The sequence below is a fragment of the Hemiscyllium ocellatum genome, chromosome 18 (genome assembly GCF_020745735.1).
Source record: "Hemiscyllium ocellatum isolate sHemOce1 chromosome 18, sHemOce1.pat.X.cur, whole genome shotgun sequence".
Taxonomy (NCBI): Eukaryota; Metazoa; Chordata; class Chondrichthyes; order Orectolobiformes; family Hemiscylliidae; genus Hemiscyllium; species Hemiscyllium ocellatum.
Genome location: NC_083418.1, coordinates 76,606,278 through 76,619,117, shown reverse-complemented (window position 1 = coordinate 76,619,117; position 12,840 = coordinate 76,606,278). Strand labels below are relative to the sequence as shown.

Sequence of the window (12,840 nt, the reverse complement as noted above, 5' to 3'; positions counted from 1 at the left end):
GGGTACTTTTACAATCTATATTTTGGTAGTTCGGTTGAGGATTAGTGACTTTCCTGTCCCCACAGTTACACTGCCGAAACACAGTCTTTTTCAGACTACAGATAACAGAAGCTTGCAGAGTAAGAAAGACAGAAGTCTTTTATTTCTGTAGTGCTGTCCCAACCACAGGGCATACCAAAGCATTTTACAGCCAATTGATTACTTTTGAAGTGCAATGACTGTTGTAATTTAGGAAATTGACTGCTAATTTGTATAGCAAGCTCCCGCAAAGAACATTCTGATAAATGATCAAATGATAGTCACATTGATTGAGAGGTAGTTATTTGTCGAGATACCCTAATACTCTTTGAAGTTTTGGGATGGAAGCTTTACTGTCAACGCAGGGGAGAAGACAGAAGCTCGGTTTAATCCTTTATCCAAAGGACAGTATTGGTGATACTGTTACAATTCCTCAGTTTTGCACTGTAACATCAGTCTACATTACTGACTCGGGTTTCCTCAGACTGACAGGTGAGATAACCATCTCTGAGCCAAGGTTGATCTAAATAGAATTATGTTTCAATTCTGCTAACCAAACGGAGCAGCCAATCTTAGCAATGCAACTACAGAAGGTGGATCACTGATTTGAGACATAGATTGTGAATGAAGGGAAATATACTGGGTAAGGCATTTCAACCTACACACTGTGTGATCAACAATATTTCCAGGTGATGCTCTCCTCCTTTTTTAAACATTTTCAAACAATGTACTGTCAGTGTTTGGAGTCAAGATTAGAGTGGTGCTGGAAAAGCACAGCAGGTCAGGCAGCATTCAAGGAGCAGGAAAATTGAGGTTTTGGGCAGGAGCCCTTCATCAGGATTCCTCTCATCCCCAGCATCTGCAGTCCTCACTTTTGCCCTGTCAGTGTTTCAAGCCCAAGAAAAAGTGATTAGAACATGCTTTTTTATCTTTTCTGTTAATCTCCACTTACTGCACTCAGTAAAATGTGAATTCCCCCAGTTCTCTGATGTTCACCGATATTGGACAGTGTTGAAAAAGGTCTCAGCCTCTCCTTATAACTCAAACCCTTGAATGGCTCTATGACTGTGTTGTGTACACAAACTGTCTTTGATTTTATTCTAACAATGTAGAAATGCCTAAGCTTGCTGCATAGTTGTGTCCAGACTTGTAGGACAATGGATTGTTTTACAGTCATTAAATAATGCCGAGTGATGAATAGTAATTGTCATTATTTGTTATAGCAAGGTCGATGTAATTGTTGCAGTCTATTTTGGAACCACAAATGATCAGCATTCCGCAGAATAGAAATAAACAATTCTCCTACTCATAAAGAAGGCTGGCAGAATTCACAGTTCATACTTGAATTCTGTTTGATCATTCTGAATTATAATATGTTGAGGTCATGTCATCAGAAATCTACAGTGATTATACTGATGACTATTTCATGTATTAATAAAATAATCACTTATGTGTCAGTGACTGTAAGTTTCAGGCAGTATTTACTCGTTCTGAAATCCACATCCTAGGAGTTTTGCCTGTTAAAACATTGGAAAATGTTGATATCAGAAGGGACCTAGTGTTTTATTTTAATCACTGAAAGGTGATACAGGTGCAGCAAGCAATTCAGAAGTCAAAAGGTGTGTTGTCTTTATTGCAAGAGGATTTGTGTAGAGTAAAGAGGTTTTTCTTCAATTGTATTAGGATGAGACTGCACCATATAGAACCATAGAAAATAATAGCAGGAATTGGCCATTTGGTCCTTCATTCAATGTGATCATAGCTGATCATCCACGTCAATACCCTGTTCCTGCTTTCTCCCCAGACCCTTTGATCCCTTCAGCCCAAAGAGCCATATTTAACTGCTTCTTGTAAACATTCATTATTTTGGCCTCAACTATTTTCCACAGAGCATTTCACCACTCTCTGGGTGAAGAAATATTCCCTCATGTCAGTTCTAAATGGCCTACATCACATCCTTAAACTGTGAGCCCTGGTTCTGGAGATTTTGCTCAATGGGAACATCTTTATCCTGTCAGGTTTGGATGGGTTCTGGTTTATAACTGGAATATTGTATGCCATTTTGGTGCCCTTGCCTAATGAAGGATCTGCTTGCCATAATATGTTGAGGTCACGTCATTAGCAATCTGCAGAGATGATACTGATGACTATTTTATGGATTAATAAAAATAATGTCTTATGTGTCAGTGACTATAAGTTTCAGGCAGTGTTTACTCGTTCTGAAATCCATGTCCCAGGAATTTTGACTGTTAAAACTGAATCCTGGGATGGTGAAACTGTCCTACAAGGAACTACTGAGGAAACTGGACCTGTACACTCAGAATAAAGGACAAGCCATTTAGGACTGAGATGTGGAGGAATTTATTTGCTCAGTGGATGGAGAATTTTTGGCATTTTCTACTCCAGAGGCTGCACAAGCTCACTCATTGAGAATGTTCAAGACAGAGATCGATAGCTTTCTTGTTACGAATGACAACAAGGGATCTTGGGATAGCATGAGAGTATGACATTAAGAGAGCTGATCAGCCATGGTTTTGAATGGTGGAGCAGGCTTGAGGGCTGAATGGCCTACTTTTTCTCCTCCATTTCTATGGTGTATTCATTGCCACACAAGCCTGAACCGTAGAAATTGAGAATGCAGTTGGAGATTTGTCAACAATCTAATGATGCCAATACTTTTGATTGCTGAATATAGATAAGCTCAGTTGTTTTTCAGTTCAGATTAAAACCTGAGTTGCTGTTTTACAGCTGTTTCCCCAGACTGTCATCCACTATTAACCTGTAGACGTCATTCCCCAAGTATTTGTAGTTCATAACAGCTTTGGATTTCCAAGGGGCAAGTTTTATCCATTCAATTATTACAATCCAATCCAAATATAGTTTGATTTTAGTTATTATTGTCATATGTACCTAGGTACAGTGAAAAGTTTTGTGTTGCATGCAGTGCAGGCAGATCATACCATACAATTATCATAGGGTGATAGAACAGAGAGAGAGAAATATGGCAGCAAAGAAGGTACGCACAAAAAAAAAATCAACATTAGATTTGAGAGGTCCATTCAGAAGTCTAAAAACAGTGGGGAATAAGCTGCTCTTGAATCTGTCAGTACGTGCTTCTAAACTTTTGTAGCTTCTGCCCGACAGAAAAGGTTGGAAGAGATTATAACTGGGGTGGGAAGGGTCTTTGGTGTTGGCTGCCTCTCCAAGGCAGTGAGAAGTGTAGGTGGAGTCAATGGATGGAAGGTGACAAAAACAGAAATTGCTGGTAAAGCTCAGCAGGTCTGGCAGTATCTGTAGAGAGAAATTAGAGGTAACGTTTTGGCTAGATTGTTTGTTTCTTCTTCTGAACTGGTTACTGATTTACCAACCAGAAGAAAGAGAATATTCTTTTTTACCCTATCAAAATTGTTCATCCGTTTGAACACCTGAATAAGATTACTTCTTAATCTGCTCTGCTCCAAGGAAAATAATCCCAATTTCTCTAATTTGTCCTTGTATCTAAAATCCCTCAATCCTGGGATCATTTTTGTACATATTCATTTCATTTTCTCCAGACCTTTACCATCCTTCTTGAAATAAGATGCCAAGAACTGGATGCAATACTCCAAATATGGTCTGACCAATGATTTGTCGAGGTGACGCATCACTTCCTTACCTCGATACTTTATATTCCTGTTTGTAAACCCAAAGATCCTACGAGCTCTTTAACAACTGTTTCTATTTGCCGAGTCACCGTTAGAGCAATATGCTCATGAACCCCATGTCCCTCTACTCCTGTACCCCACCTCAATTTTGTACCATCGAGCCTGTATTGTCTCTCAGTGCTGCTTCAACCAACATTCCCTCACATTCTTCTGCACTGAAATTCATCTTCCAGGCATTTGTCCATTTGTTCAATTTGTCAATGTCCCTTGAAAGTCACTTAGTTTCTCCCCAGCTTAGTATCATCTGCAAATTCAGAGATTCTGCCCTCCACATCCATCTGCAAATCATTTATATAAATCAGAAAAAAACAAGGGTCCAGTACTGATCCCTGGAGAACACTGCTTTCAACTCTTCTCCAATCTAAGATATGTCCATCTGTATTCGCCGTCTGTTTCCTACTTTTATCCAACTTCGAATCCATGCTGCCATCAATCTCAAACATTTCTAATTGCTAACCAACTTGCCATGTGGCACCGTATCAAATACTTTCAGCAAGTAGAAACAAACAACATTCACAGCATACCCTGATCCACTGCCTGTATCACCTTGTCAAAGAACTTAATTAGATTTGTCAGGCATGATCTGCCCTTGATAAAGCCATGTTGACTGACTTGCACTAACATATTTTCTTTTAAGTGTCCAATTACCTTGTCCTATGTTGTGGCCTCTATTAGTTTTTCCGATTTGGAGATGTCGGTGTTGGAGCAGGGTGTACAAAGTTTAAAAATCACACAACATCAGGTTAAAGTCCAACAGGTTTAAAACGAGAGCTTCCAATTAAAGAGGCCGGGGCTGTTTTCCCTGGAGTGTCAGAGTCTGTGTGGAGTTTGCACATTCTCCCTGTGTCTGTGTGGGTTTTCTGTGTGTTCCGGTTTTCTCTCACAATCCAAAGATGTGCCAGTTAGGTGAATTGGCCATTCTAAATTGTCCCTAGTGTTCAGGGATGTGTAGATTAGGTGTATTAGTCAGGTAAGTGTAAAGTGATAAGGTAGGGGAATGCATCTGGATGGGTTACTCTTCAGAGGTCCAGTGTGGACTTGTTGGGCCGAAGGGTCTTTTCCACATTGTAGGGATTCTATGACTTCCTCTGGCAGCTCATTCCATACATACACCACCCTCTGCATGAGAAAGTTGCCCCTCAGGTCCTTTTTATATCTTTCCTCTCTCACATTAAACCTGCACCCCCTAGTTTTGGAATCACCCATTCTCAGCAAAAGAAATTGGCTATTCACCCTATCCATGCCCTTCATGATTTTATAAACCTCGATAAGGTCAGCCTCTGACACTCGAGGGGAAAAATGCCCCAGTCTATTCTGCCTCTCCCTATAACTCAAACCCTCCAGTCCCGGCAATGTCCTTGTAAATATGGCAGATTTTCATAATTGCTTCCAAATGCTTTCTTCTGTTTCTTCCCCACTACTTGGAGGTCTCTACTAAATATCCAGGGAGGTCACAACTCCCTTTCTGTTTCTTATTTACAACCATATTGATTCTAATTCAGGAATTGCATCTTGTTCAAAGGTAATGATACTCTCTCTAACCAAGACTGCTATACCTTCTCATGTTTTATCACCCTGTTTCCACTGAAAGCCTTGTAACCTGAGGTGTTAAGTATCTAGTCCTGTTGTGGCTTGATCCATGCTTCTGTCAATGCTACTGTGTCATAGCCCCCAGAGACAGTTCTGCTGCTAGTTCCTCCGTTTTGATCACTGCGTTCTGTGCATTTACATACACACAGCTTAACTCTTCTTGCCCAATCTGACCATTTCGTTCCTGTCAACACTCAAACCATCTCTCACTTTCTTTTCCCCATCGCCCATCTTCTCTGTTTTGTCTCTCTCTGGTTCTTCTAAAACTGGGCCATTGGTCAACATCCCCCCCCCACCCCCACCCCTCCGCATCCCCCACCCCCCCAACCCCACCCCCAGCTTACAAGCTTAAATCCACCCCATGACGCTATTCATTTCCCCCTATTTCCATTTGCCAATGAAGCCATGACCGGTGAAAAAGTAAGTTGTAATGGGGAGGTCGAGAGTCAGCAAGTAGACAAGGAAGTGAGTGGGCAAAAAGTTTAGCGGATGGTGTATCACATGGGGAACTGTGAACTGGCCCACTCTTGTGGGAGGAATAGAAAAACAGTATGCTACTTAACAGTATACTCCGTGATACAGTGGGAACGGGGCGGGTCCTGGTACATGTATGACATAAAATTAAATGCAGGTGCAGTAAGTGATTAGGATACAATTGGAACATTACCATTGTAGGGGGAATGGGATATAAAAGTTGGGATATTTTTCTGCAGCTGTGGAATACATTGGTGAGATCACATTTGGAGTACTATTTACGGTTTTGGTCTCGTTATTTGAAAACATATAATTGCTTGAAAAGCAGTTCGGAGATTTTTCACTTGACTCATTCCTTGGATCAAGGGCTTATCTTTTGAACAAAGGACCGGTGTTCCTCATGGAGCAATCTAAATCTCATAATTTTGAGTTAAGGGGGAGCAGACTTAAAACAGATGCATTGAAGGGCTATGGAGGGTGGGCAGGAAAGTGGAGCTAAAGCCAAAATGAGATCAGCCATGATCATATAAAATGCTGGAGCAGGCTTGAGGGGCTGAATGAAGGGCTCTTGCCCAAAACGTCGATTCCTGATGAAGGGCTTTTGCTCGAAACGTTGATTTTCCTGCTCCTCAGATGCTGCTTGACCTGCTGGGATATTCCAGCACCACTCTAATCTTGACTTTAATCTCCAACATCTGCAATACCCACTCTCGCCTCAAGGGGCCGAATGGCCTACTCCTGCTCCTAGTTTTTAATGTTCTGAAATCCATTAGAGTTTAGAATAAGTTGACATGATTGAAGCCGATAAACGTTTAAGGGGATTGGATAGAGAGGATGTTTCCTTTTGTGGGGTACTAAAACAGGGTAACATCATTTAAGGATAAGGTGTTTACCTTTTAAGGCAGAGATGAGATTTTTTTTCTCCAAAGGATTTTTAGAACATGGAATTCCCTAACCCAGAAGGTGTTGGAGGCTGGGTCATTAAATTTAATCAAGGTTAAAAGATAGATTTTTGATAAACAAGGAGCCAAGGTTATGGGAAGGGAATGGCAGGAGGCTGAAGCTGAGACCACAATGAGAGCAGCCATGACTATATTGAATGGTAGAGCAGATCTAAAGAGCCAAATGGCCAATTACTGGTCCAATGTCCTACCTTCTGTGTTCTATACAAAGTGATGTTTAATTTAAATCAAACCTCCATGTGCAAACAGATACTAAAATAATTTGTGATAGAAATTTTGGATTCAAAGCACTCCCCCAGTGGGAAATTCAAACAACTATCCAATCTATGCCTTTGCCAAAAAATAAAATTGTGTAGGATTTTGAATGGCTGAACATTCTATCTCAATCCTGTCGTTTTCCCAGGATGGGTTCAGTCATAATGACCATTACTCCCAGCCATTCCCACTGAGCCAAAGATGCATTTTCTATCCAAGAACATTGCTTGCAGTTCCTAGACTTCCTTCTCTCTCTTGTTTCTTCCCCCCCCCCCCCCCCCAACACCAACTCCACAGGGTAACTATTTTGGTCTCTCATGAGACTGAATTAATTTGGCATTGATTATATTTGGCTGTACCTGAAATGAAATCTCTCTCAAATCAGTGAGCTGAAAGCATCTGGCAACAGTTCTCAAATCACTATTCATGTGGAGAATGAACAGGGGTTTCATGCACAGTACTCAGCCAGAGATGAGTCCAATTAGAGTTTGACTGACAAATGGCTATGGAACAAAAGGGAGGAAATAATTAAATTAAACTAGCTTGCTGGGTTCCACAAGAATGTGTAAAACCTGCAGGACAGCAATTTGCACATTCAAAAACATGAAATGAATGAAGACGGAGATTTATATGAATGGGATCACTTCCACAACTAATCATGGAAAAGTTGAGAGAAAGAGAAAGAGAAAGTAAGTGAACTTCGTGCTTCAGATGTAATTCTTTGAAGTTTGTGTCACATATAGACTGGGTAGTTAAAAAGATGTTTAGCATGCTTGCCTTCATTGCTCAGCCCTTTTTAGTATAGGAGTTGGGAAGTCATTGTTGCAGTGTACAGGACATTGATGAGGCCTGTTCTGGAATACTGTGTCCAGTTCATGTCAGCCAGTTATAGGAAGGATATTTGTAAGCTGGAGAGGGTTCAGAAGAGATTTACCTGGATGTTGCCACATCTGGGAGGCTTGAGTTATAAAGAAAGGCTGGGACATGTTTCATTAGCGTATAGGAGGTTGAGGGGTGACCTTTATAGAAGTTTATAAAATCTTGAGGGGCATGGTGTGGTTAATGGTAAATGTCTTTTCTCTAGGATGGGGGATTTCAATGCTAGAGGGCACATTTTTAAGGTGAGAGGAGAGAGATTTAAAAAAGACATGAGGGACAAATTCTTTTACTCAGGAGGTGGTTTGCGTGTGGAATGAACTTCCTGAGGAAGTGGTGGATGTGGGCACGTTTAAAAGACATTTGGATAAGTACATATGGGCCAGGAGCCGGCAGGTGGGACGACTTTATTTTGGGATTATTTTCGGTATGGACTGGTTGGACTGAAGGGTCTGTTTCTGTTCTCTGCTATATGTACAAAAGCAAAATACATTGGATGCTGGAAATCTGATTTAAAACCAGAGATTTTCTGCAAGCATCTGTAAAGTGAGAGACAGAGTTAATGATTCAGGCTGAAGAACATTTGAGAAAGTAAAGTAGTTGCCCTGAAACATAAGCTAACACAACATTCTCCAGTTTAATCAGTATCAGGAGAGATTAAAGGAAACAGTGACTTACTTCAGTGCCTTTTCCCACATGGAGTTTGTTTTTTTTGTTGCATCTCTATAATAATTCATATTTGGCACCTTTTATGTAATAAAACATCTCAAGGCATTTTGCAGCAAGGGCCTTATGAATCAAAATATGACACCAGGCCGCATAAGGGATGTATTAAGTCAGAAGGCCAAACTTGTGGTTAAAGAAATAAGTTTTAAGGAGTGTCTTGCAGGAAACTGAGACAGAGAGACAGGATGGTGTAGGGAGGCAATTCCAGAACATGCCAAGGCAACTGGGGGCTCCGTTACAATGAAATGATGGAACACTGACATCTCGGGACAACCGTGGGGAAGGATGATGATTTGTCCATGCAGATGCGATGGAGGCGGAGGAATTAGGAGAACAGGATGGAGTGGATGTCATCCAGGTAGTTATGGGAATCTGTGGGTTTGTAGTAAACGTCCATCTGGAGATGATCACCAGAGATGGAAATGGAGAGGTTGAGAAAGGGGAGGGCGATGTTTGAGATGGACCAAGTGAATTTGACAGCGGGTGGAAGTTGTGGGCAAAGTCGATGAACTGCTCCAGTTCAGCCTGGATGCAGGACATTGCACCGATGCTGTCATCGATGTAATAGTGGAAGGGTTGGAGCACAGTGCCTGTGGTAGACATGGGTGACAAGAGGCAGGCATGGCTGGGGCTCATCTGGGTTCCCATGGCCACCCCCTGGATTTATAGGAAATGGGACAAATTAAAGGAAACATTATTAAGGGTGAGGACTAGTTTGGCAAGGCAGTTAATGGTATTGGTGGAGGGAGACTGGATGGGTCTATAGGAGAGGAAGAAGCTGGGAAACAAAAGGCCATCCTTGTAACATATGGACATGTATAAGAACTGCATGTCGATAGTGAAGAGAAAGTACTGGGGGCCAGAGAACTGAATGTTACTGAAGAGGTGGAGGGCATGGTTAGTGTCACAGATGTAAGTGAGAAGTGTCTGGACCAGACAGATAAATTCGGTCAGTCAGGGACATGCCGAGATGATGGGTTGACCGGGATAGTTGGGCTTGTGGATCTTAGAGAGCAGGTAGAACTGGGCAGTGTGGGGTTGGGGGACTGAGATTGGAGGCAGTGGAGGGGAGATAACCAGGCAGTGAGGGCATGGACAGTGCAAGTGATTTTGGCCTGATGGGCCATGATAAGGTCATGGTTAAAGGGGAGGTAGGATGTGGTGCTGGAGAGTTGGCATTTGTCCTCTGCAACGTAGACATCTGTTCTCCAGATCGCCACCACCCTGCCTTTGTCAACTATCCTCAGCCTCCTCCATTTCCATAACAAATCAGATCACAAATTGGAGGAACAACACCTCATCTTCTGCATGAGCAGCCTACAGCCAGGAGGACTCCATACTGATTTCTCCAATTTCAAATTACCTTCCTTCCCATCACCTGAGTCCCTTCCCAGCCCCTTCCATTCCTCTGAGCGATCCTTCCTTCTAACCACCAATCAGATTCATTCCTCCCATTGATCAACCAGGTCATGCGCTCTTCCTGTCTTCACTACCCTGACCTGAACTCTCCCTTTATCTGCACCCCCCCCCTACACTACCCCTGCTCCTGAAGAAGGGTTACACCTGAAACATTGATATCTCTGTATCCTGATGCTGCATGAAATAGTCAGAGATGTACAGCATGCAAACAGATACTTCAGTCCAACTTGTCTATGAAGACCATACATTATAAATTAATCCAGTCCCATTTGCCCGCACTTGGCACATATCCCTCTAAACCCTTCCTATTCATATACCCATCCAGATGCCTTTTAAATGCTGTGGTTGTACCAGCCTCCACCACTTCCTCTGGCAGCTCATTCCATGCATACACCACCCTCTGCACAAAGAAGTTGTCCCTTAGGTCCCTTGGAAATCTTTCTCCTCACTGGTTGGGCAGTCAGCCCTGAATATTTGTCCACATAATACTAAGCAGCAAAGAAAACAAACATTCTGCTGCTATTGTGTATTATGGAGAAGAGGGATTTACAATTACACCAGTTCTATGACACATAGAGGTAGCTTGACTGTACAAAAGAACCTAAAAATAGGCCATTCAGCCCATCAAGTCTGCCCTGCCATTCAATAAAATCATGATTGATCTGTCCAGGGCCTTAGCTCCCCTTTCGTGTTGGGTCAGCATTGTCAACTCCTTGATATTCCAAAGATCAAACTCCATACCAATTCGGAAAAACATTAACATTCAACCTGCGGACAACTGAACTGTTTATTCTCACCAGTCACGTTTCACTCTGTTGAATAATTTAACTTCCCACGTTGGACAACTCTTGCAGATTGCATCAGGACACAGTGGATTTTGTTTGGTAAAAAATATCAAACACCACTTTCTTCATGATTATTAGATTGAATTTGAAGATTTCTATCCTGCATCTCCAGTTATTTGATGGAAAAATGTCTTTAATGATTTAGCTTCCACAGTCCTGGGATAGAGAATTCTAGACACTCACTGCCCTCTGAAAGAAGAAATTCCTTCGCATCTAAGTTTTAAACTCAGGTGCCTCCTTCTATAACTACGTGCAGTCCTTCTATAACGTGACAGTTGTGTTCGTGTGCAGCTCCATGCTATTAAAAAAAATCATGCTTATAAAAACAACGTTTAAAGTGTTGGTGATGTAATCACGTTACAGCCAACACACATTTTAAAAGTTCACACTTTAGAAACAACGCCCCCAATTTGTCAACGGCGTTGCAGTAAATTCATGTGAAGGAAACACGCATTATAGCAGAATGGCATCTCCTAGCTCTCAATCCTGCCATGACTGGAAACATCTCTGCAACATCTAACCTGTCAGACTGTCTCGGAACCGGTTTTGTTTCAGTAAGTTCACCCCTGATTCATCTCAACTCTAACGAATAAAGGCCTCAACTGTTTGACTGGCTCTTGGGAAGGCAACCACTTCCTCAGGAACCAACCTGAATCTCTTTTGAACTGCACCCAAAACCAATACATACGTTCTTAAATACAGGGCTAACACTACACAATACTTTGCGTTTGGCCTCACCAATATCCTAACCAGTTGGAATGAGAATTCCATATTTTCAAAATCCAACCCCATAGGAATAAAGATCAAAATTTCACTTGCCTTCTTAATGATTGCTGAGCCTCCATGTTAACCTTTGTGTTTCAAGCACAAGATCATCTATATCTTTTTTTGTTCTTTTTTGGAGTCACTCTCCATTTACATTAAAATCTGTGTTTTGATTTCTCCTACCAAAGTGCATGACCTCACTTTCCTACATTAAACTTCAATCTGACAAGATTTAGCCCACTCCCTCATCTGTCTATATCCCCTTGCATGTTCCTCTGTCCGCATCACAAGGTGCCCTCCCGGCTATATTTGTACAATTTGGACTATTTGTTCAAATCTGTGGACCCTGTCAAACCCTCTCTCTATCACTCCTGCCTCTAGTGAGGTCACTCTCTCTATCTCTGGAGTGTATTAGTTGTTCGTGTAGCAGTTAGCATTTCAGGATTGCTCAGCAAGTGTTGCCTCTCATAACTGCCTGGTTTTGCAATCATAGGCCAGCTGAGTACAGGCTGTACTCTGACTAACAGAAACAAACAAAGGGAGAAAATAATTTTTTCAAATAATATTTATGTGGAACAAAGAGGGAACGATCTCTGATTGACCATACAGTCTTAAGCCTCAAGCTTAGGCTTTAGTCTGGCTTGCCAAGGAGCAGGAGGGGGAGAAGTGAGGGTTCACCCACCTGAGAGGCTGGTGTTCTTGTTTTGGAGAAGTCATCCTTGCCTTGACAGTAATAAAACAACACCAATAGCAAGCGCTTGGTGAGTAGTAATTCCTTGCCTCAGGTCCTGGAACATTTGTCAATTGAAATTCATGTAGAGTTTGAGATATTCAATAAGGACAGCCAGCGTTCATACATAAATTCACAGTGGTACAGTAGGATGGCACTTTTAAGACTTCTAAGTGGGACAGAGCAAAGAATGTTTTGTTTTGTTTTGTTTGAGAGCTTGTTTCAGTTGACCCGACTGAAGAGTGATTGATCATAACTGTGTTCTACATTTCTAGTTTGTGTTGATATTCTCAAATCTTTGGTGCTCGTCAGCCCTATAAGTATTTTCCATGTGTTATCTTGAGGGCTGAGCTTTCACATTCCACCATCTTGCTGCATTAAACATGTGGTTCGTGCTAAGAACAATGGGTTGTCCTGTGCTCTGATACCTTTCCAATTCACTTTCTCTGGTCTTTCAGTAAATTTTTCAAAGCCTC

The 12,840-nt window shown here is 41.8% G+C and overlaps 1 protein-coding gene across 3 annotated transcripts in view; it reads left to right on the top strand.

The window, feature by feature from the left end:
• The window catches only part of LOC132824275 (protein kinase C-binding protein NELL1-like), a 994,503-nt gene that overhangs the window by 6,272 nt on the left and 975,391 nt on the right, over nt 1-12,840 (top strand). The gene's annotated exons all lie outside the window — the stretch shown is intronic.